We start from the raw sequence: 23748 nt of genomic DNA on the forward strand, positions 1-23748 counted from the left end.
GTGAGGTGGGGAAGTACATGCCTCTCACAGTGGAAAACACTGCAACATTACATGGCTAAGAATGTGGATTATAATTATATTATGTGGGGGAGGAGAACTGGGACTAATTGAGGTATCAAAACAAGTTAACTATGTAACAGGATGTTTACTGGGAATATTCTATTGTCCCAGAATAGGCATTTAGAGTGCAAATCTGAAAATAAGAAGTCTTAGGTACTCTGCCTTTTAAACTGAGCCACAAATAACTGGGGTCCCTCATGACTTTCCAAGAGGTATCAAAACTGGCCGTGGAACCCTCAACTCTAAGCCCCCAGGTCTATGTAATTATAGAGATGGAAAGGAAGGCATAATCTTTGGAATCTTGGCCTGTAGGAAGTACTTGCTTGAGGTGAAAGACTTTTTGCTCCCCATGAAGTCAAGTGAAGGGACCTTGAGAGACTCCCTTGTGGAGACTGGGGATGCTTGCAAGGAGGGGACATGGGGCATTTTGTACCAGCAGACATTCCACTCCCCTGTGGTACTGATGGAGTGGATTGGACTTGGAGGGCTTGACATGTCCTCTGGAGTTTGAGGCAATGAAGACATAGAGCCTGGTGCCTACTTTGAGTCTAGAAATTTTGGCAGGCAGGAGGCTTAATGGAGTAACCCATGCTAGCAGGGAAACATGCATGGCAGTAAAGTACCAAGGGAAGAAAAGAATCTTTTTCTAGCCCATTCATTGAGGGCTTTGGAAGGTACAGAAGGCTCCACGGGAGGAAGCATAAAGCTTAGGGGAGGGGCAGGGGCACACTGGCTGATCCGCTTGGGGCTCCCAGTGTTTACTCCTAATCCCCAGCTTCTGTCTGGCCAGCAGCAGATGGAATCCTCTGCGGGATGCTCAGCCAAGATGCTCCATTTTTTAGTATAAGGTGGGGTCCAAAATAAAATGCTGGTACGGAGCATATCTTTGCAAGGAGCAAAGGGTTGGCATTTCTAGGGGAGCAAGAGTTTCCCAATGGTAAGAGCTATCTTTGTCATCATAGATCTTTTGTTAATCTCAGGGAGAGATTCAATGGCTTAAGTGGATGTGGAAAGAAGGTAAGATGTACCTAAGGTAGTCAGTCATTTGAGATGTGAGTACAAAGCTATGGTGAGCAATTCATTTGTTCTCATGTTTAAGTCTGGGCTGCTTGGTGAGCTGCCTGAGTTTAGCAAATGACAAATCCCACTTCTGGCTCTGGTTGTTATAAACATATACAGTAATACACATAATGTGACTTATTCCAAAACTTGTGTTAGCAAGGAAATTTGAAATTACCCAAATCTATTGGTGAAATTAGTGATTATTCAAGTTTGTCATCAGGTGGTTGGTTTCCTTATGCTTACTAATTTTTTTTCTGATTTGAAAAGTAGTACTTGTTATTGAATAAGATTTGGAAAATGATAAAACTTTTAAATGATAAAGGTCTTTATTCATGCTGCCAAGTTACCTTCCAGAAAGTCTGTGCTAATTTACCTTACAGCTAGCAATGTATGAATGCCCCTCAATGTATCCTTGCTTGCAGTATTATTATTAAAAAAATCAAACATTGTCAATCTGTTAGTTGAGAAAATATTTTACTTTTCGTGTATTTGATTGCTAATGTGATTGAGCACTTTTGCTTATTGACTAATTGTATTTCCTCTTCTAAGCGTTGTCTTTCCATGTCCTTTGTCCATTTAAAATTGAGTGTTAGTGTTTTCCATATTTGTCAGTAAAAGCTCTGTGTATATGGAGGTTATTAAATCAGTGACTCTCATAATTACTGTAATCATTTCCCCAATCTATTTGCCTTTAATTTTGCACTTATATGGTCTTCTTACCAAGTAGCAACCTAATTTTCATATATTGCCAATATTTTCAGTTAAAATTTCTTTTCGTGCTTAAGAAGTCCTTCCTTACCCGAAAATCAGAAAAGTATTCATCTGTAAATTTTGACTGTTTTTATTATTTTAATTTTACATGTGATCTATTAATCATTTTCACTTTATTATGACATATGGTGTGAGGTAGGGATCTATCTCTATTTTAGTCTGTTTTAACTGTTGTTAATCAGTTCCTTCAGTACCACTTAATGAGTACTCCCTCTTTCCCCAGTGAGTTGAAAAGCCACCTGTATATTTTGTTCTATTTGATCTCTCTGCCTCAAACTAATGTAATTATTATAGTTTTATATTCTGTTTTAATGTCTGGAGGTACAAATCCCTCTTCATTCTTACTTTTAAAATGTTCCTTGGATATTTTCACCCATTTATTCTTCCAGATGAGTTACTGAATCATGTTGCCAGATGTGTTGAGAAGCCAGAGCTGGTGTATTGAGTTAAGAATATGCCAATTATGACCTGCTGAATGAGGGGGCACCAGCCACACACCCAGGGTCGGCAGGTGACTCCCTCAGCATCTGAGCTCCCACTTTTGGGAAGGGGAACTTAGGGGTTCATTTTGATTGAAGACACAGTTTCAATACACCTGCACAAAGGACCGAGGGGGCACAGTGGGGGTGGGGAGAAGGGCAGTCCTCTGTCCCAGGTCCTGATCCAGCAGGAAACAGAGAACAATGTAGTAAGCACCTATTGCTTATAAAGTGGTTGGGATGGAGGTCACTAATTTTTCATGGGCTTAACTCTAAGTGGTTATTTTAAAAGGTACCTTGGAAAAAGCAAAGCAGGAACTTATGGAGGGAATCTTAAACTCAATCCTTTTCTAAATGTCCAGACTCTGGGTGTGAGCAAGGTTATCATACCATAAAATGCCTGGGCAGCAACTCGAAAAAAGAAACATTGTTTTTCTCATCACACCAAGTTAAAAAAATCCATTTGGAGTTTGGATAGGAATTACAGTTTAATTCCATTACAAATTACATTTGTATTTATGTAGTTACATTACAAATTAATTTGGTGAGAATTGGCATTACAGAACATGGTATATTTCTTTATTCAACGTTTATTTTCAGTCTCTCTATAAAGCTTTGCATTTTAAAACAATGAAACTATGAAAATAATAATAAAATAATAGAAAAATAAAGTAATAAAAACTAACTCTTACTGAGGGTTATGTGCTAGGCTTTGTTTACTTTAAATGCAGTATCTCATTTAACCTTCCCAACTTACCCAAGATGATTCAGGTAGTAAAGGCAGAGAAACCTAGTCAAGACTTTTCTGATTCTGGAGGCTGAACTGTTAACCTCTACAATATATAACCTCCCTTAAGATTCCTACAAATTATCTCCTATAGTTTAAAGTGGCAGGGAAATAGTCTAACAACTAATATTTGTTTTTAGGTTAATAACTTATTTTAACATTTCCTCTTTGAAATTAAAAAAGTGTCAGGGTGGGGCTAACTTTGCTTGGAATTTAGTAAACACTATTGGTTTGAAGAGTCAAGATTTTCTTCATGTTGGGTAAATTTTTATCCAGTGCTATGGTTCTCAATCCTGGCTGTATATCAGAATCAGCTGAGGAGTCTATTTAAAAAAACAAAAACCAAAAAACAAAAACCAACCAATTTCCTAACTCTCCTGAGATTACTTAAGCCAGACTCTAGGGATGGGGCTGGGAAATTGAATTTTTTAAAGAAACTGCCCAGTGATCCTGATGTGCAGGCGAGGGTTGCGACCCAGTGACAGAGTAAACCTTCAATTATTATTTCTGTTTCTGTCATTTTTATTTTCCTTCTAGAGTCACCCCTAATTCTTGGGTGGAATCTCGTTTCTTTTTTTTTGGCCGTGCTGCGAGGCTTATGGGATCTTAGTTCCTCGACCAGGGATTGAACCTGCGCCCTCGGCAGTGAAAGCGTGGAGTCCTAATCACTGGACCGCCAGGGAAGTCGCTCATTTCTTTGTCTTTCACATCTCTTGTATTCTCTCATAATTTTTACCTTTTAATTTCTAAAACTTTCTTTCTGAAGGTGGACTCAACAGCTGGGCAAGCCAGACAGATCACCCACTAGCTAGAAGGGAAGAGAGTTGGCTTAAAAATGAAAACAGATGAGATCAGAACATCAGCTCTCTTGAAACACCCCGGGCCTCATCACAATCAGGGGATTTGTTCCTCTCCGCCCCTCCCTCTCCTTCTCCACCCACCTCAAGAAAGCATCTATTTATATTAATATCTTTAAAAGTAACGCTTGTCCAGGAGTCTGACTACAAAAGACTGTATTCCCAATATGTGCTAAACAGCCCCATTTGCTTAAACCCCCATTATGTCAGGTACTATAAATATATTTCATAGATATAAGACCAGTCGTGTTGTGGATGCAGGTAAGATGAGCACAGAGCCTGATTCAGAGTAGGTGTTCATCAAAGATGCCCTCCCTCCCCTCTATCAGGGCTAAAGTCATGATGCTCACACGTGAGGTCCCCAGACATCCTCCCTGAGGACTCAGTTGAGAAAGCAGGGGTGCCTGAGGTTGATTTCCCCATCTGAATCATCTTTAACTGCTCAGCTTTCTTCTGATGGGTTGGTTCTGCTCCATCCTTATGCCTTGTGAGCCATTTGGGCACCAGTCCCCTGCTTGCTCTCTGCTGGCACACTTGCTGCAGAGCTGGCACCCCCAGTTCTGGCTCCCTTTCTGCTGCTTCCAGTTGCTTGTTTTGTCTCTCTGAGTGATTTAACAGAACTGGACGTCCCAGTTAAGACACTTTGTGTCTGGGCTCATCTTCCCCAGCCTTTCGTCTGTTCTCAGTCCTGTACTTTCCAAGACATCTATTTAAATAAGAGCCTGAGGAAGAGATGGTGTGGGTGGGCCATCAAACCATAGAGCCCGCATTTGTTTATCCAGGAGTAACCTAGAAAGCCAAGACCCATGCAGTAACCACTCATGGGCGTCTGTGCACATTGTGCTATTTGTGAGACACAAATGGGGGGATTTGCATGTGTTGAGTGCCAGTTATTTGCCTACCGTTTCCAAAGACTAGACCTCATTTGCACTTTATCAAAAATTCCTGCAAGGTAGGAAGTATTATTCTCACTTTACAGAGAAGCTGAGTCATTCATCCAATGTCTCATGGTTGGTGTGTGGTAGAGTTGTGACCCAGGCCTTCGGACTCCTCGTCCAGTGTTCTTTTCTCTATATTGGGCATGTCTTCACTGGCAGTCTCCAGAGATGAGCAGGGAGAGATGAATTGGGAACAGGCTGGATTCGCTAGACAAGCCATCTCCAGGCGAGACCCTCCTGAGCTCTGAGCACACGTGGTCTGTGTCCCCTGCCTGTTCCGAGGTTACTCCTTTACCTGGAAGTCACCCAGGACCATGCGGAGGACTGTTGCTCAGGGAGGTGCCCTGAAGAGGTGCATAGGGAAAATGGGGTGCATTGTGTTGCTCTGGATATCACCCCCATCACAAGCTTTGCCAGTTCAGAGAGGATGCTTTAAACCCCACAGGAAATAGTTTGTCCCTGTAGCCCTGTTATGCCTCTCCTCATGAGGAGATCTTCCTGGGTTAACATCAGGGTGGGCAAACTGTGTTTGGTACTGGTTTGCTATTCTTTTCTCACCACATCCATTAAACTATCAAAATGTTATTAAGATTTAAATGAAATCTCCCAGCCTTGGGGCCCATCTGTTCTCACTATTTATTCCCTCAGGGGAGTCATGGATCTGTCATTTGCAATTTTACAGTTTTCTGTATCCGAGGTGCCAGCGGTGTTTCCTCTGCAAGATTACGAAGCATGACTCTCCTCTCCGTGCAGGGCTCTTGCGGGGGCTGGGGGGGGGGGTGTCTGGGCAACTAATGACATCTCCTTCCTCAGGAAGTGAGAAGCCCTCTCCTGAGTGCCAGGCACGGCAGCCAAGTCCTGCTGGGAAAATATGCATCCTTGCCTCACAAAACAGAGATTTCCAGGCTCATATAGGGATCACGGACTTCTTTTAAGTCATACTACAGCTTCCTGCTGTCCAGAGATATGGAAGTTATTTGTTCTTAAAAGGGGAGTGTATCAGTTTGCCAGAGCTGCTATAACAAAATAACACGGACTGGGCGGCATAAACAACAGCAAATTTTCTCCCAGTTCTGGAGGCTGGAAGTCTAGATCAAGGTGCCAGCAGTTTCATTTCCTCTGAGGGCTCTCTCCTTGGTTTGCAGACGGCTGCCCTGTTGATGCCTCCCCACACGGTTTTCCTCTGTATCTCTGGTGTCTCTCTGTATGTCCTAATCTCCTCTTCTTATAAGGACACTGGTCAGATTGGGTCAGGGTCCACCCTGAGGGCCTCATTTTAACGTAATCACCTCTTTAAAGGCCCCGTCTCCAAATAACAGCCAACATTCTGAGGCACTGGAGGTTCAACATATGAATTCTGAGGCAACACAATTCAACCTACAACACAGAATTAATAAGTGAGAATACAATCACTGTTGAGTTTCCATTCTGTGCCAGGCACTGTACTCGCAGCTTCACATACATTTTCTCATTTATTGAAAAGGATCTTACAGATCATCCAACAGCGATCCCAACTGATCTTTGTATAATTACCCCTGTGCAGTCAGCACAAAGGGTGAGGCTTCCCTTGAGAACTTGAAAATTTAAACACCAGGGGATAAAGAGCAGAGTGAGAAAATGAAGTCACATTGAAGAGAGAAAAGACCCCCAACCCCACTGTCCTTGAACTTAACTGGATTGAATCTATTAACAATAACGATAAGAATAGTGATAATAATTGAAATTTGTTGAGCGCTTGCTGTGTTCTAAGTGCTTCAAATGCATTACTTATTTAATAGTCACAATTCGAAAGAAAGAACACATCTAACACTCTTAAGAGGTGTTGGTCAGCGAAGTAGGCCCAGAAAAGGGAGCTTCTCAGAAGGCAATGTTGGCAGTGCCTTCCAAATACTGCCCAGGAAAGGGGACGTTCTAGCCAACAGACCCACTGATTGGCAAGGCTGTACCTACTGTGGGCACGCGTGCAGCAGGCTTTGAGCTGGAGACCGGGAGCAGGGTAACTCAGCTACCTCTGCTTGCTCCAATTCTGTGCTTCTCAACATCCTCCCAAATACAGACGGGCCTCCCATGCTGGTCTGCCTAATGTGGGATAGGAGGTGCTGGCCGTGCCAAGATGAGGACTTACAGGTAGATTTCTCCGTGCAGATAAGTCAAGCACTCTGTTTGCTCTCTGGAATCCTTGGGGAATGGGAGAGAGACTTGTGTTGCAGGACTGATGAAACCTGATTTAGGGTGTCAGCCAGACCTGGGGCTGGGATATTATGTTTGTTTCCTGTTGCTGCTGTAACAAATTGCCACATAGTTAGTGGCTGAAAATAACACAATGTATTATCTTACAGTTCTGGAGGTAGGAGTTTGAAATGGGTCTCCCTGGGCTAAAGTCAAGGTGCTGGCAGGGCTGTGTTCCTTCTGGAGGCTCAAGGAGAGAACCTGATCCTTTGTCTTTTCCTGTTTCTAGAGACCAGCTGCATTCCCAGGCTTGTGGCCTTTTCTCCATCTTCAAATCCATCAGCTTCCCATTTTCAGATTTCTCTCTGTGTTCTTCTTTTCTATGAGGACCCTTGTGATTACAATGGGTTGACTCAGTTAACCCAGTATAGCCTCCCCATGTCAAGATCCTTTACTTAATCACACCTGCAAGCTCCTTTTGCCATGTCAAGTAGCATATCCCCAGGTTCCAGGGATTAGGACATGGACATGTTTGGGAGGCCATTCTTCTGCTTCCTACAGTTATCCTTACTGAGATAAGAACACCCTTTTGGGAAAACTCTTGGATGACAGTCAGTTGTCCAATTCAGTGACACCCAGCCTCAACACTGGCTGTACACTCTTAATTTTTTTTTTTTTTTTAAGGAGGCCAGTGTGTCGTGTGTTGGGAACTTTGGGCATAGTTGGATGAGATGAGTTTGGAGATGTTGTTAGGGGCCACATCATTTAATAGGGTAGTAGGACATCACTGAGGGAGATTTTAGGTAGAGTGACAGTTCACTTTATAGTTTTTTTTAAAAAAATGAATGAATTAATTAATTTATTTTTGGCTGTGTTGGGTCTTCGTTTCTGTGCGAGGGCTTTCTCTAGTTGCGGCAAGCGGGGGCCACTCTTCATCGCGGTGCGCGGGCCTCTCGCTATCGCGGCCTCTCTTGGGAGCACAGGCTCCAGACGCGCAGGCTCAGTAGCTGTGGCTCACGGGCCTAGTTGCTCCACGGCATGTGGGATCTTCCCAGACCAGGGCTCGAACCCGTGTTCCCTGCATTAGCAGGCAGACTCTCAACCACTGCGCCACCAGGGAAGCCCTACACTCTTAATTTTTGAAGTTGGTCCTACCTACCTGGTGAGGCAAGGAGGATGGTGTAATACCCCATGTGAAAGTTCAGGAAACTGAAGATCGCAGAGGCTGAGTAGTTTTCTGGGATTGGAACCTATTCTGGCCAGCAGCCTGGTCCTTCTCACTGCACCATGCTTTCTTTCCAATCCACGTAAGAGACAGGGACACCAAGACTCATTTCCATTAAGATAAATAAATGGAGAACCAAAAGAAGGAATATAGTTTCCTAACCAGGTGGTGGAAAGGTAGAAATTAAAGCATATGGGTGTAGCTCTTCATGTGGTGTGCCAGGGATTGCTCTGTCTGTTTTAAAAGCTAACATTCCTTGGTTTCTGGGGTCTCTCTGCATTTGGTTTTATTGTAAAACTTAACAAATCAGGGTACAGACCACCTCAAGGAGGAAGAAGGAAAATCTCTTCTTTTGTTATATTGTTCATGCTTGTATTCTTTCATCACACACTGAGTGCCTTTTCTTTGGTGGGTGTTGTGGGGAATATAGAGATATTTAAAGTGTGGTTCTTGTTCTCAAGGAGTTTACAGTGGAGCAGTTCAGTCTGGTCCTTTGTCCTGTAGGCCACACAGCATGGGCTTTGGAATCAAAAGACTTGGACTCAACTGCTAAACTTTGTCAAACCCTAGCTGTGTGATGTTGGGCAAGTTGCTTAACCTCTCTGAACCTGCCTCAGTTCCTCCTTCTCTATGATGAAACAATAACTGTAACCACCTTGGAGGGTCCTTGTAAGGACTGAATGAATGTCAGGCTTCCAGCTCTGAGCTGAGCACATGGCAGATGCTCGTGAGATGTTCTCTACCCTTCCTTCCCCTGGGTGCTTAGCTTTATCATTAGAGAAAAAAGAAGAGTGTGGACGAGATGGGGTGGGGAGAATGGGAGGTGAATTTAAGCATTTCTGGGATGTTCTAATTAATGGGCAGAGGCCAGGCTGGAAAGAGATCAGCTGTGCCCTTTGTGTGGCGGATCCAGAGCAAGCTCATTTGGCTGCACCCTCTGTTTGAGGCTGCCAGGAAGGCATTCTGTGCTCCAAACTGTCATGCTGGTGGCACTGTCCAGCAGCATCCTCTGGCAGAAAGGCTCAGTAGGTGTTTAGAAAGCAGATTGTCCACGCTGTTCTGATTTTGGAAAAGAAAAGCTCTTTCTGTGGAGCAAATAACCTTTTGAACAAGAAAGAAAAGAAATACTCCAGAGGTATAACAGGTACAGAATAGACCCAGGGACAGCCCAGAAGGGTGTTTGTGTGTCGGGAGCCGAGATGCCAGTGGGGAGGTGGGGTGGGTTGAGGGGAAGGAAGAGCGAGACATTTGCTCTAACAGTCCTGCCAGGCTCTGCATGATACCTTTGTAGGCAGAGTTCAGGTTTTAATCCCTGCATATTGGGGTGCAGAAACAGTCCCAGGGCGTCACCAGGATTTCTTTTTATTGATTGATTGACTGAAGTATAGTTGATTTACAATGTTGTGTTAATTTCTGCTGTACAACAAAATGACTCAGTTATACACACACATATATATATATATATATATATATACCTTCTTTTTTTATATTCTTTTCCATCATGGTTTATCCCAGGATATTGACTATAGTTCCCTGTGCTATACAGTCCAGGATTTCTATGTTAACTCTGCCAAGCCAAGCAGATTCAGGAGTACTTCTTTGAGCTTTCTTTTTCTTTTTCTCATTAGAGGCATTAAAGTGACTTGCATTTTATGGGCTGTGAGGAGACTTGAGTGGAGGGAGTGAAGAATGAATGACATTTGGTGCTCTCTGCACAGAAAAACATCCCCCAGGTATTCGAGCATGTTCCACAGATGGAAGGAGGTGAATGCACTTGCGAATGCTCTTATCTTTCTTAGGTTTACCCCAAGGGCTCAAATCAAACCTGAGACTGTGGAGAAACTGCATCTCCACCCTCTGGGGACAAATGTTGTCACCAGCCTGCTCTGTGTCTAGCAGAGCTTCTCCTGGGAGCTGTTTTCACCCTCGCCCACCAGTGAGTCATCCTCAGAGGCCGGTTCTCGAGAAGGTGGGATGGGAGAGCAGGAGGAGGTGTCAGAATGCAAAAGCTGTTCTGTTCTTTCCTTGAAAATTAACTCGGCAGCTTGCAAGCAGTGAGTTTTCTGCACGGACCCAGAACAAGTGAGTGGACCAGGTAGCGAGCCAGCGTCTGGAACCCACCCCCCATCTTCCACTTCATTGAGTATGAGATCCCGATGTTGCCTTGTGCAAGTTTCTCGTCCTGCTGCTTTACAAACGGGTAAAATAATCATGGTGACAGTGTATATGTGAGATCCTTGGAGTCAAGTCATTTCGACAAATATTTAACATGCCCTGGGTCAGGTATGTGCCATGTACAGAAATGAGTACGTTGAGGGTATCTGCCCTCCAGACCACTGGAAAATGAGCATGCACATGACCATCACATAAGGTCAGTGGAAATGAAGGCTGTGGCAAAGGTATAAGTAAAGTGCTGGCTGTGCCAAAGAAGGAGAAATCAATTGTCTGCAGGAGTTGTCACGGCGGGGAGGAGGGAGCACTGTGGCTGAACCAAGTGAGATGGTGAAGCCAAAGTTTAGGAAAAGCCCAGAACTGGAATGTGGTCTGAGGGCACAGATGTGGCCGTGAGGTAGACAGAAACCAAATGGAGTACCCCGTGGAGCATCCAGTGTGATGGCTACACGGCTGCTGAGGGGGCTTTGGGGACCATGGAGGTGGGGTAATTGGGAGGCACTAGGGAGCTACCCAAGGCTTCTTTGGAGGGGATCCTTTTGGTCTGATCTGGTCTGTGGTTGGAGGCTGTAAGACTGTGTGGTTTTAGGTCCCTTCCCTGGTTAGACTGTTAGTTAATTGTGCGCCCCTCAGCCTCTGCTTCATCATCTGTACAGTGGAGGCAGGAATGGTACCCACACAGGGATCTTGGGAGAGTGCATTGGGATGACATGGGGAGAATGCTCAGCTCAGTGCCTGGGACTTGGAGGGCTCAGCAAAGGGAGTGCATATCAACAGCCGCTCAAGGAGAGGCTCCATGATGGGGGGGGGGGCTTGGGGAGATGAGGGACTGCGGGCCGGAGGCCACGTGGGGGATGTCAGTGCTTGAACCTGGGCGGTGATGGGGGAGGGGAAAGGAGGGACTGGAGATGGCAGACTGCTGAGACTGCAGGGCTAGGGCTACTGCTGAGACTGCAGGGCTAGGGCTTACGGGAAGTGGGGCTGAGAAAAGAGGTAGCAGTCAGCGCTGGGGTCCCTAGATTAGGGCAACTGGGAGGGAGGGTGGGAGATGTGTCTGAGGAATCCTGAATTCTGTGTTAGGCATCTCAGAGGCTGGTGGACGTCTGGGTGGTCAGGCTCACGAGCTGATTGCAAATTCAGGGGCAAGGTCAGGGTCAAATTATGTCCTTGACTAGGGCCGAAATGTGATGTGGGAGAAGTGGCTACAGTCTTCCAGGGAGATAGAGTAGAAGCAGAAAAGTGCTGTGCAGAGAACCTTGGGGAACATTCCCATTTAAAAAGGAGGTGGAGGATAAGAAACACGGAATGAGAGAGAGAGAGAAACGGAGGAAATGAGAGAGCGAAGCAGCCTTCAGGGAGGAAGGAGAGAGCCAGGAGAGAGCTGGTGTCATGGACCCCAAAGTAGGAGAGGTCTGACCAAGGAGGAGGTCCAGGAGGATGGGGACCCAGAAGAGGCACCTGAATGGTAATTAGGACAGAATGAGTGAGTCTGGAGGACAAGCTGCCAGCACAGTGGTGAGAACAGAGGTGCAGTCCCAGGAATGAAGACACGAGTATGCGAGGGGACACAGGCCAGTGAATGCAGACATTCCTCAAGATGGTGGTGGTGGAAGGAAGGAGAAAATGTAGACTGTGTTAGTGGGAAAGAGAGTAGAGACGAGTGTGTTTTAGAATGTGCGAAACTTGAGCATTTTTACAGGATAAAAACGAAGTGTGAGGAGAAAGACCTCGAAGATGCAAAGGGAGGAGGAGGTGGATGGAGCCAAGTCTGGGAGCCAGTGGGAGGGGGTGGGGCTGAGCACAGTGGGGAGATTAGCCTTTGAGATGAGCAGTGAGGCTGTGGACGCGGAGAAATGGGGAGGGGAGGCGGATGGAGACATTCTGAGAGAAGGCTACAGTCAGTACTCAGTGAATGCGGTGGGGTCAGGAAGTAAGAGGGAAGGTTTTGGAAGCGGGGTGGGATTTACAGAAAAGGTTTGCAACAGCCCTCATTGGGGATAACTAGGCACTAACCAGGGGCTCGAGAAACCCTGACAAACAGGACTGGGCCTCAGTTGATTTGAGCATCCGGACTGGAGGCTGAGCTGATGAGCACGTGGGTGTGTGGGTGTGTGTACACATATGTGTGTACATGTGTGTGTGTGTACATGTGTGTACATATGTGTGTACGTGTGTGTACGTGTGTACACATGTGTGTACATATGTGTGTATTCCGTATGTATATATATGTACAGGTATATCTGTATATACACATATAGGTTTTGTTTTGATCTGTTTGTTTGTTTTCCCATGAGCATTGGCAGGCTAAGCAATGGGAAGAAAGTGGGATTATGCAGGGCTGGCAGTTGTGCCTGTCTGTGGGACCTCGTGGGAACTAGCACCGTTTCCCTTAAGGTCAGTGCCTAATAAAGAACAGCAGACTAAGGACTCTCGGGCATGTGTTGTGCGCCAGACCTTGAAAGAGGCACGTTACCCCCATTAGCTCATTTAATGCTATAAAAGCCCTAAGGGGGAGGCCATGTAATTATTCACACTTTGCAGATGGAGAAACTGAGGGTCATAAAAGTGACCTGAATATAGCCCCACACAAAATAAGTGGTGGAGGTGGAAACGGACGCCTGTGAATCTGTAGAAACTTGGCTTTTCTCCTCCATCTGGTAATAGACTTGGGTTTAGGGCCAAGGAGACACGGAAGGACAGCATTTCCTGTGGGCTCAGATGTACCTGTGAGCAAGGGGCTTTGACTCTAGAAAAAAAGAACAACACGGAACCTCCAGCCCCTTGTTCCACTACTCTGAGGCAACATATGTGGGGACTTTTTCTTCCTTTCCCTCTCTCTCTTTTTTTTGAGGCTGTCTGCACAGGAATTGACAAATTCTAATGACAGTCTATTTTGGAGGGAGTGTTAAATTATTCAGACACAGGCACAAATAGAAAGTCTCCCGCAGCTTCGACTTCCTGCTTGAACCTGCAGACGTCAATTTGCTGGGCCCTGCGAGGGTCTGAAGATGATGCCCAGGAGGGATGGGGGGGGCGCCGGCGGCAGGGCTTTCATCCGCCGCCCGGAAGCGAGTGCTTGCAGGCTGCCTGCCATCTGGAGCCAAGACTCCAAACCCTGTCGGTATCCGGTCCCAGGCTGCAGGGACCCCGGGGAAGGGCGTGGCTCCATGGTGACGAGGCCCTGGCTGGGGCTTCTTGGGGTTCCCCTCGTCCGCCTCCTCGTGGGTGTCCTAAGCCTGCCAGGTGTGCGATCCCCCAGAAGCTGCAACTGCGGCCTCACCCTTCTGCTACAATCACATCTGCACTTTTGCATTTCTCTGAGCTCCAAAAGGTCCACGTGCGCATCAAGGTGTTATTCAGGAAGGTTCCAGAAGTCAGGCATGTTGCAGTTTCTCAACGTGGGACTCTTCTCATGCCTCTCTGCCACTTTCTTTTCATCGTTCCTCCTCCTCTCCTCCGGGAACTCCTTTGCCTCCTCTCATGAAGATGCTCCTGCAAGAGGCCATCCAGGGTTGTTCTGATTCTAGACCCTCCCTGTGGAAATCCCTGGAGGACTGGACAGAGCGACACTAACGTAGGGTGGTTGTTTAATTTATTATCCAAACCCAGACACTTATGAGAGTGAAAAGGGGTGCTCTTTAATAGTGACCCTGCTGACACCAGGGGTAATTAGGCACTGTCCAGAGCAATTTGAAAGGATGGCCACTCTAGAAATAACAGGGACTTTGCCATTAAGTGTTTTGCTTATCTTCAAACAACCTCAGTTTTCTCATCGGTTGAACTGAAATCTACTTTTCACGATCATGTTGGAGTGATATATATCGCCAGGCACAATTCCTAGCACAGAAGTGTTCAATATATATTGGCTCTTCTTTTTTTTTCTTAAAAAAACACAAACAAACCCAATAAAGACAATAGTGGCAACAAAAACCTCTCCGTACCAAAAAATCTTTTATAGGTTTACGGCAGGTGGCATTGAACTTGGCCTATTTTCACCACTTCCCCCACCCCCAGCCTTCCTTCTAATCCACAGGTAGAGTATTGCCTTTTCACTCAGCCATTTTCTTTTCTTCTCAGATGCTTCTCATCTCTATACAGTGGAGTTTCTCAACCCCCCCTTTTTTCATTATTACCTCCTAAGGAGATTTTTGACACTTATCCCCCCTAATTACCAACCCCTTGCTGCCCATCGTGAAATTTTAATACTGCAGATACACCATATATCTGTTGATGTACCATGGCCCTTTGAGAAGCCACAAACCACTTTGATATCTAAGATCCCTCCACTCCCTTGCAGAACCAATTTTTACTTCCTCCATGAAGTGATTTTCACCCCCTTGGGGGTGACATCACCACCCCCTTGAGAATGCACGGCACATAGCATGCTCGTCTTTTACCCTTCCCATGCCGTCTCAGATTCTCCCACGCATGGAATATGGTGCTTCTCAGCTGAAATCACGTGGTGGGATGGGGGGAAAAACCATGAAAACCAGTAAGAGCTACCTTCTGTTGAGCACATGCTTCAAGGTACATGATCCCTAATCCTCACAGCAACCCTGCAAGAAAAACTTTCTTTCTTGGATAAGAAAACTCAGGCTCAGAGAGGTTGAATGACCTATGGCCATGTGCCTGTTGATTGTGAAGAGAATTTCTGACTATGTCTTTCTATGCCACAATGCCTCTTCATTCATAAAGGGAGAAGGTCATGGTAGAAGGAAACCAGCTCGTACTCTGTGCCTGGGGCTCTCTTTTGTGCTTCATCTACTTTATCTCATTTGATTCTCACCTCTGCTCTGTGAAGTGGGTGGGATGTTCCCAACTTTAGAGATGAAAAATGGGTCTGCAGTGATTATTTTATTAAAGTTCACGTGGCCAGTGTTCATGACGAAGGCTGGATTATAACCCAGGTCTGCTTGCTCCTAAAACCCCTCTCTGTATCCACAATGAAACAGATGCCCAGAAGGAAGTGCTCTGAGCCTCTGCCTTGCAGGCAGGTGAGAGAACCCCCTGCTTTCTCCCATGGCCAATATTTTAGGTGTTCAACTCCCCTTCCCCAACACACATGCTCGATTTTTTTTTACGCTTAATTTTTTGTTTTTAGATATGAAGAGAAATATAAACTATAATTTTTTTTTTTTTTGGCTGTGTTGGGTCTTTGTTGCTGCGTGTGGGCTTTCTCTAGTTGCGGCGAGCAGGGGCTACTCTGTTGCGGTGCGCGGGCTTCTCATCGCGGTGGCTTCTTTTGTTGCGGAGCATGGGCTCTAGGCGTGCGGGCTTCAGTAATTGTGGCACATGGGCTCAGTAGTTGTGGCTCGCAGGCTCTAGAGTGCAGCCTCAGTAGTTGTGGCGCACGGGCTTCGTTGCTCCACAGCATGTGGGCTCTTCCCAGACCAGGGCTCGAAACCGTGTCCCCTACATTGACAGGTGGATTCTTAACCACTGTGCCACCAGGAAGTCCCTAAACTATACTGTTTTGAAAACTTTGTAAATATCACTACCTTCACAGACTCTGAGGGATCTGGGAATCCAGGTTAAGTCACTGGTCTCCGCTACACCAAAGAGTGACCTGTGTTCTCTGGAGATAATTCAGCAGGATGGCATTCAGGCAGCCGTAGGTGGACGTTGGGACTTAGGTGTGAATCTCAGTAAGTAGGAAGAGAGTGGGCTGATTACAGCGGGTTGTTGGGAGCTGTGATTCAGGGTTCATGCATCTGACAACTCCAGAATACAAGGTTTCAGGTTATGGGGCTTTACTCTCTAGGGACCTTTGGTGTATTTTTGGAGAGAAAACTTTTATCTCCGTGTGTTGATCCCAGGCCAGCAGAGCACCAGTGGGAGGGTCCAGCCCCCTTGGATGCTTTGTCCCAGGCAGAGAAATGTGCAGTGGATTAAGGGATCTTGGGGGCAGCTGCCAGCAACCTCCTTACATCTTTCATTTCATCACTGGCTAGATTTGCTGAGCCCTGACCTGACAGCTAAGTAAGACCAACCATTCCTTTCACAATCTGGGAGGAAGGAGCTCTAGGCACTGGTAGGCAAATGCCTCCTCTTTAGTTGTCATCACGTCTGTCTCTCTAGGAGCAGGGATGGCTTCCTCTTTCCCGGGGGGGAGGTAGGGGCGGTGACAACCAGGGCTGGCTGGCTCTTCTGCCGTGCTGAGGGGCATCGGGAGGCTGGTTCACAGGGATCCAGGGCTGGCGGTGATGAAACTGAGAGTGGCAGGTTTGGCTGGAAAAGAGAAGAAAGATGGCTCTGCGGGGGCTACTCATTCCTTTTGTCTTGGTCATGGGCCACTTCACCTGACTAGGAATAAATAGCTGCTCTTAAAGGAAAGATTGAATCCTGTGCAGAAGAGAGTCTGTTGGGAAACCAAAAGTGCCTCTGATTTTCAGGGAATGGAAGTCCCAACTCAGAAACCAGTTGTAGGGACGACTTGGGAAAATCAGGCCGTTGCTGAGCCTTGGTTTCCCCAGGTATGAGATGAGAGGTTTGGGTCAGATAACTTCTGTATCCCATTTAAAGTTGTTTTTTTTTTTCTGGCTCTGTAAAAATTTTAAATCGTTTTATTGAAAACTTGAATATGATGGTGGGACATCCCTCCAGGCTCCAATGACTAATCACCCCAATTACTAATGAGTGTTTAAGCCACCCTTGTATCAGAATCCAGCCACCTCAATCATTTTGAAAATTGTGTGATTCTCTTTATTCCCGTCCTGCCCTTAGGTTCTTCATGACCATTTTTTTTTTTTTAGATTCCATATATATGAGTTAGCATACGGTATTTGTTTTTCTCTTTCTGACTTACTTCACTCTGTATGCCAGACTCTAGGTGCAGACCTACTAGAGAATGGACTTGAGGACACGGGGAGGGGGAAGGGTAAGCTGGGAAAAAGTGAGAGAGTGGCACGGACATATATACACTACCAAATGCAAAACAGATAGCTAGTGGGAAGCAGCTGCATGGCACAGGGAGATCAGCTCAGTGCTTTGTGACCACCTAGAGGGGTGAGATAGGGAGGGTGGAAGGGAGGCAGATGCAAGAGGGAAGAGATATGGGGATATATGTATATGTATAGCTGATTCACTTTGTTATAAAGCAGAAACTAACACACCGTTGTAACGCAATTATACTCCAATAAAGGTGTTAAAAAAAATTGTGTGATTCTCAATGTGAGATTGGAGAGTGGCATTAAAGCATTTACCACAAAACTATTACTTATTTTAAACTTATAATTGGATTTACTGTGGGTGAAGAGACAGCAAATAACTAGTGAGTAGCCTTATGCCAGGAAATTACACGTGCATTTACCGTTAGACTCAGGAGTCTTACTTCTAAGATTTAATTCCAAAAATACAGCAGCAAAAATATGAAAAAATATTTACACAAGGCTATTAACTGTAGTTAAGAACACCAATTGAGTCAAACATATCAAATATGTTTAGACCCATAGGTTCATAATGGTTCTCAGAATAAAACGCCTCATTGGCCACTTATAGAAAATGTTAGGGAGCCAACTTATTATTTTGAGAACTTGTAAATAAGGGGAAAGGATTAGATAGTTACCTTGTCTTTCCTATACAAACTAGCTCAGGACAGTCAAAGAGTAGATGAGGGGAAGAAGCTTCTTTTTATAGAGTTATTCCAGGTAATAAGTAAAAAGAGTGATAAAACTGGAATTTTGTCATCCCAAATTTCTGGGTCTAGGCAATGATCACCATTGGCTACTAACATGATGAAAAAAAGACAAGATTTTATGTGCTTCTTGATAGAAATACCATACCATTGCCTATGAAGTAGCTTTGAAAAAAACTAATCTGATTATGAACAAGAGCAGCAATGTCCAATAGAACTTTCTCTGATGACAGAAATGTTTTATATCTGTGCAGTCCAACGTAGTAGCCACTGGCCACATGTGGGTATTGAGAACTTGAAAGGAGACATGTGACTAAGGAAATGAATTTTTAAAATTTATTGAATTTTAATTATTTTAAATTTAAGTAGCCGCATGTGGCTAAGGGCTACTGCATTGGACTGCACAGCTCTAGACTTACCTGTGAACTTATGGGAGACACAGGGGACAGAAGAACATGTTAAATGACACCATAGGAATACAAACAGCAAAACATACTCCAAAGAAAAATCTGTAGAACAAACTATCTGTTTTCACCACCAAATAAGATACAATGAATAAAAACCAGATAGTCTGGGGAACATGTAAATTATTAAAGTGATAACAACCAATTACAAGATATGGAGCTTATTTGAATCATGATTTGAACAAATAAATTAAAAAAATTATGAAACAATAATATTACAAAGTTGTTAATTTTTTTAGGTGTGATAACAGAATACTGATTATTTAAAAAAGAGTCCTATTATTTTAGAGACACTACTGATATCTGTATAAAAGAAATCATATGATGTATGTAATTTAATTCAAAACAATCCAGTGTACATGTGAGGAGGGAAAGTGGGTAGAGAATTGGGTGGTATAGATGAAACACGATTGGAATGAGTTGATAATTGTTGAAACTGGTCGGTGGGTACATGGGAGTTCATTATATTATTCTCTCTACTTTTGAATGCGTTTGAAAATTTTCACAATAAAATGTGAGAAGTGAAAAGAAGTAAGGGAAATTTCCAAGAACCCTCTCTCCAAGTTTAAATAACAGCGGCAGCAAGAAAAATTTCGCCCTTGAGCTGCAATCTGAGCTGGGAACTGGGGGCCATGAAGGATGTACACATAGTACCCAAAAGGAAAGGCAGGGTCCCCTGAATGCAAACACCACTATCAACACTGCAATAAGGAGAGTAAGCCTGGAGTTGATACTAGGACTTCCTTTTAAGCTGCAAACTCAGCTAAAGTGATTCCTGGTCTATAGTGTCCCTGGTTCTCAGAGAAAGCAAAAGCAAATTCTCTCCAGAGGAGAGCATCCTCCAGTTAGGTATGTGGGATTTTACAGATTAAGATCAAGCAAATATGAACAAGTATTAGGGTGAATATAAAAATTATCCTCTAAACTGGGACACTTTTGGTGATGAAAGGGAGTGCTAAAATAATTAAATTAATGCAAAAGAGATAAACCAGGATTGTCCTGGAGAAACCAATGGTCCCCCCCTGGCAAACAGGGGAGGAAGGACGATCCAGCCTCTTCTGTTCCTGGAGTTTGGTGGGAGTGAGAGGCTGCATCTCACCCCAGATCATTTGGAAGTTGATCTCATGCTCCGGGTCAGTGGTTCTCAAAGTGTGGTCCTCAGGCCAGTAGCATGCTGGCAATTTGTTAGAACTGTGAATTTGTGGGCTCTACCCTAGCCCTAATAAATCAGAAACTCAGGGGTGGGGCCCAGCAAGCTGTTTTGGAACAAGTCCTCTAGGTGTTTCTAATGCCCCAAATTTGAGAACCACTGGCCTAGGTAAACATTTTTTAACCGGTGTTATCAGCTATTAACAAAATTCCATGAACATCACAATACCAATGATATTTTTCTTAAAAGAAATAGCAGATAGGAAAAAAGTTACATTTTTTCCCCGTAATAAACATTTTAATGGCACCAGGTAATTCTGTAAAGAAAGTCTAATGAAAGTCATTCAGCGATTATCCATTAAGAAGGATTTTAAACTAATAAAAATGCCTTTTAGCATTTTATGTAAACATTTTCTATCTCAAAGGTCTAGTGATTCTCCCAGAGGATTAGGACAAAAATATCACCTTCTCAAAGGAGGATTTAATTAGGTGCATGCCTCTCCTGTGTGCCAACTCCTGGAATCTTCCTCCAAGTTCTCAAACAGCTTTGGCTCATTTAGGTCATTTAGGTCTGGTCTCACTTAACCTGGGATCTGAGCAGCAGCTCTTCCTGTCTGTTCTCTGTTCTCTTCCAACAAAAATTGCAGAACATGGCTGATGTTTGTTTCTCTCCACTGGGCTTCGTGTACTAACCAGACTGGGTTTGGGTACCAGATATTTCTGTGGCTTACAATACTCTCTTCTCTCAAAGGCATGCTTGCACTTGTCCTGAACCAGTTTCTGGCATGCCTCAGTGGCTGTTTATCACCTCTGTATTAAGCATAATAGGATGCGCCCCCCATTAATTACAGCCTTGCTGGGAGTTTATAAACTATCTCATATGGAGAGATAGAGTCTTACGGCCGCAGGCAGCAAACAGAAATCCATCCAGCCTTAGATGGACACATGTTAATGCTAAGATTTCCCTCACTTCCTCCAACTTCCCTTAAAAATAGACCTATTATTGTTGGAACTAGGAGTCCTACAACACTAAAGTGGTAGTTCTTGTACCTAAGAGGGGCATAGAATCAGTGTTTCTTCACCCCACTTCTGGAATTGGCTACATTATTTGGGAACTTTAAAATACAATCTTTTTTGTACCCCATTCCCCAAAGAGTTTGCTTTAGCAGATCTGCATGGAGAACCTCCAATTTCGGGAGGATTCTTAGGGGATTCTAGTGCACAGCTTGAGTTTGGAACTGCTAATTCCAAGTTAGAGCCGTTGTAGCAAAGACCTGACATTTTTCCAGATCTTTTGCTGGTGTCATTTAGAGTCTGTTGCAGAGTAGGGACACAGTCTTCTTCAGGAAGACTTGAGGTCTTCAGGAGCATCTTTGCAGCTTGCTATTCAAACCTAGTCCTAATCAAGTGAGGGGTCAGCCCATCAAGGTGGCCTGGATGGGAGCACAGGCAAGGTAAGGCTGGCTCTGCCACTCACCACCTGACTCTTTGGGCAAATTACCAAATTCCTATGAGCCTCACTTTGCTTGTCTGAACAATGGTAAGAATAATATCTACTTGGGAGGACTCTTGTGAAGATTAAATGAGAGGATATAAGTAAAATATTGAGTCTATAACCTGGCACATAGTAGATACTTAATAAATAGAATATATATATTTTATTTATTTTATGTATGTACTTATTTATAAATTATATAAAAAACCTTTTCCTCCTTGGAGGTTCAAGCCTATAAAGTGGCCAAACAGCTTTTTTCTTTGGACAGAGGTCACATTTTGGCAACATTTTTTTTGCTGTTGTTGTTGTTACAGGAGATTACAGAAAGCTTCATTAAGAGAGGTGAATGCTATACCTGAAGGGGTGTATGTTTATTTTATTATTATCTTTAAAATTGAAGTATACTTGATTTACAATGTTGTTGCTTCTGGTATACGGCAAAGTGCTTCAGTTATATATAAATATATATATATTCTTTCTTATATTCTTTTCCATTATGGTTTATTATAGGATATTGAATATAATTCCCTGTGCTATACAGTAGGACCTTGTTGTCTATCTATTTTATGTATAGCAATTTGTATCTGCTAATCCCAAACTCCTAATTTATCACTCCCCCTCTGCCTTTCCCCTTTGGTAACCATAAGTTTGTTTTCTATGTCTGTGAGTCTGCTTCTGTTTTGTAAATAAGTTCATTTGTGTCATCTTTTAGATGCCACATGTAAGTGATATCATGTGGTATTTGTCTTTCTCTTTCCGACTTACTTCACTTAGTATGATAATCTCTGGGTCCATCCATGTTGCTGCAACTAGCATTATTTCATCCTTTTGTATAGCTGAGTAATATTCCATTGTATATATGTACCACATCTCTCTTTTTTTTTTAACATCTTTATAGGAATATAATTGCTTGACAATGTTGTGTTAATTTCTGCTTTATAACAAAGTGAATCAGCTATACATATACATATATCCCCATATCCTCTCCCTCTTGCATCTCCCTCCCACCCTCCCTATCCCACCCCACTAGGTGATCACAAAGCACTGAGCTGATCTCCCTGTGCTATGCAGCTGCTTCCCACTAGCTATCTATTTTACATTTGGTAGTGTATATACGTCCATGCCACTCTGTCACTTCGTCCCAGCTTACCCTTCCCCCTCCCCGTGTCCTCAAGTCCATTCTCTATGTCTGTGTCTTTATTCCTGTCCTGCCCCTAGGTGCATCAGAACCATTTTTTTTTTTAGATTCCATATATATGTGTTAGCATACGGTATTTATTTTTCTCTTTCTGACTTACTTCACTCTGTATGACAGACTCTAGGTCCATCCACCTCACTACAAATAACTCAATTTCATTTCTTTTTATGGCTGTGGAATATTCCATTGTATATATGAGCCACATCTTCTTTATCCATTCATCTGTCGACGGACACTTAGGTTGCTTCCATGTCCTGGCTATTGTAAATAGTGCTGCAATGAACATTGTGTTACATGTCTCTTTTTGAATTATGGTTTTCTCAGGGTATATGCCCAGTAGTGAGATTGCTGGGTCATATGGTAGTTCTATTTTTAGTTTTTTAAGGAACCTCCATACTGTTCTCCATAGTGGCTCTATCAATTTACATTCCCACCAATAGTGCAAGAGGGTTCCCTTTTCTCCACACCCTCTCCAGCATTTATTGTTTGTAGATTTTTTGACGATGGCCATTCTGACCGGTATGAGGTGATACCTCATTGTGGTTTTGATTTGCATTTCTCTAATGATTAGTGATGTTGAGCATCCTTTCATGTGTTTGTTGGCAATCTGTATATCTTCTCTGGAGAAATGTCTGTTTAGGTTTTCTGCCCATTTTTGGATTGTGTTGTTTGTTTTTTTGATACTGAACTGCATGAGCTGCTTGTATATTTTGGAGATTAATCCTTTGTCATTTGCTTCGTTTGCAAATATTTTCTCCCATTTTGAGTGTTGTCTTCTCGTCTTGTTTATGGTTTCCTTTGCTGTGCAAAAGCTTTTACGTTTCATTGGTCCCACCACATCTTTATCCATTCATCTGTATGTGGACATTTAGGTTGCTTCCATGTCTTGGCTATTGTAAATAGTGCTGCTATAAACATAGGGGTGCATGTATCTTTTAGAATTATAGTTTTCTCCAGATATATGGCCAGGAATGGGATTGCTGGATCATATGGTAGCTCTATTTTTAATTTTTTAAGGAGCCACTATACTGTTTTCCAAAGTGACTGCACCAATTTACATTCCCACCAATGGTGTAGGAGGATTCCTTTTCCTCTACACCCTCTCCAGCATTTGTTATTTGTAGATTTTTTAATGATGGCCATTCTGACTAGTGTGAGGTGGTACCTCATTGTAGTTTTGATTTGCATTTCTGTAATAATTAGTGATGTTGAGCATAAAGAGTGTGTGTTTAAAAGATGGACACTTTCTGACAGAAATTGGTAATAAAGAACATAGAGTCCCCCCAACA

The 23748-nt window shown here is 43.8% G+C and overlaps 1 protein-coding gene across 5 annotated transcripts in view; it reads left to right on the plus strand.

The window, feature by feature from the left end:
* SV2B (synaptic vesicle glycoprotein 2B) overlaps nt 1-23748 on the plus strand; it is a 233196-nt gene that overhangs the window by 56198 nt on the left and 153250 nt on the right. The window contains exon 1 of one of the 5 annotated variants that reach the window (XM_036844352.1): nt 975-997. The exons of the other annotated variants lie outside the window; for them this stretch is intronic. The gene's annotated coding sequence lies outside the window, so the exon portion shown is untranslated. Of the gene's footprint in view, nt 1-974; nt 998-23748 lie in introns of those variants that run through there. 5 annotated transcript variants of the gene reach the window in all.

The sequence above is a fragment of the Balaenoptera musculus genome, chromosome 2 (assembly GCF_009873245.2).
Source record: "Balaenoptera musculus isolate JJ_BM4_2016_0621 chromosome 2, mBalMus1.pri.v3, whole genome shotgun sequence".
Taxonomy (NCBI): Eukaryota; Metazoa; Chordata; class Mammalia; order Artiodactyla; family Balaenopteridae; genus Balaenoptera; species Balaenoptera musculus.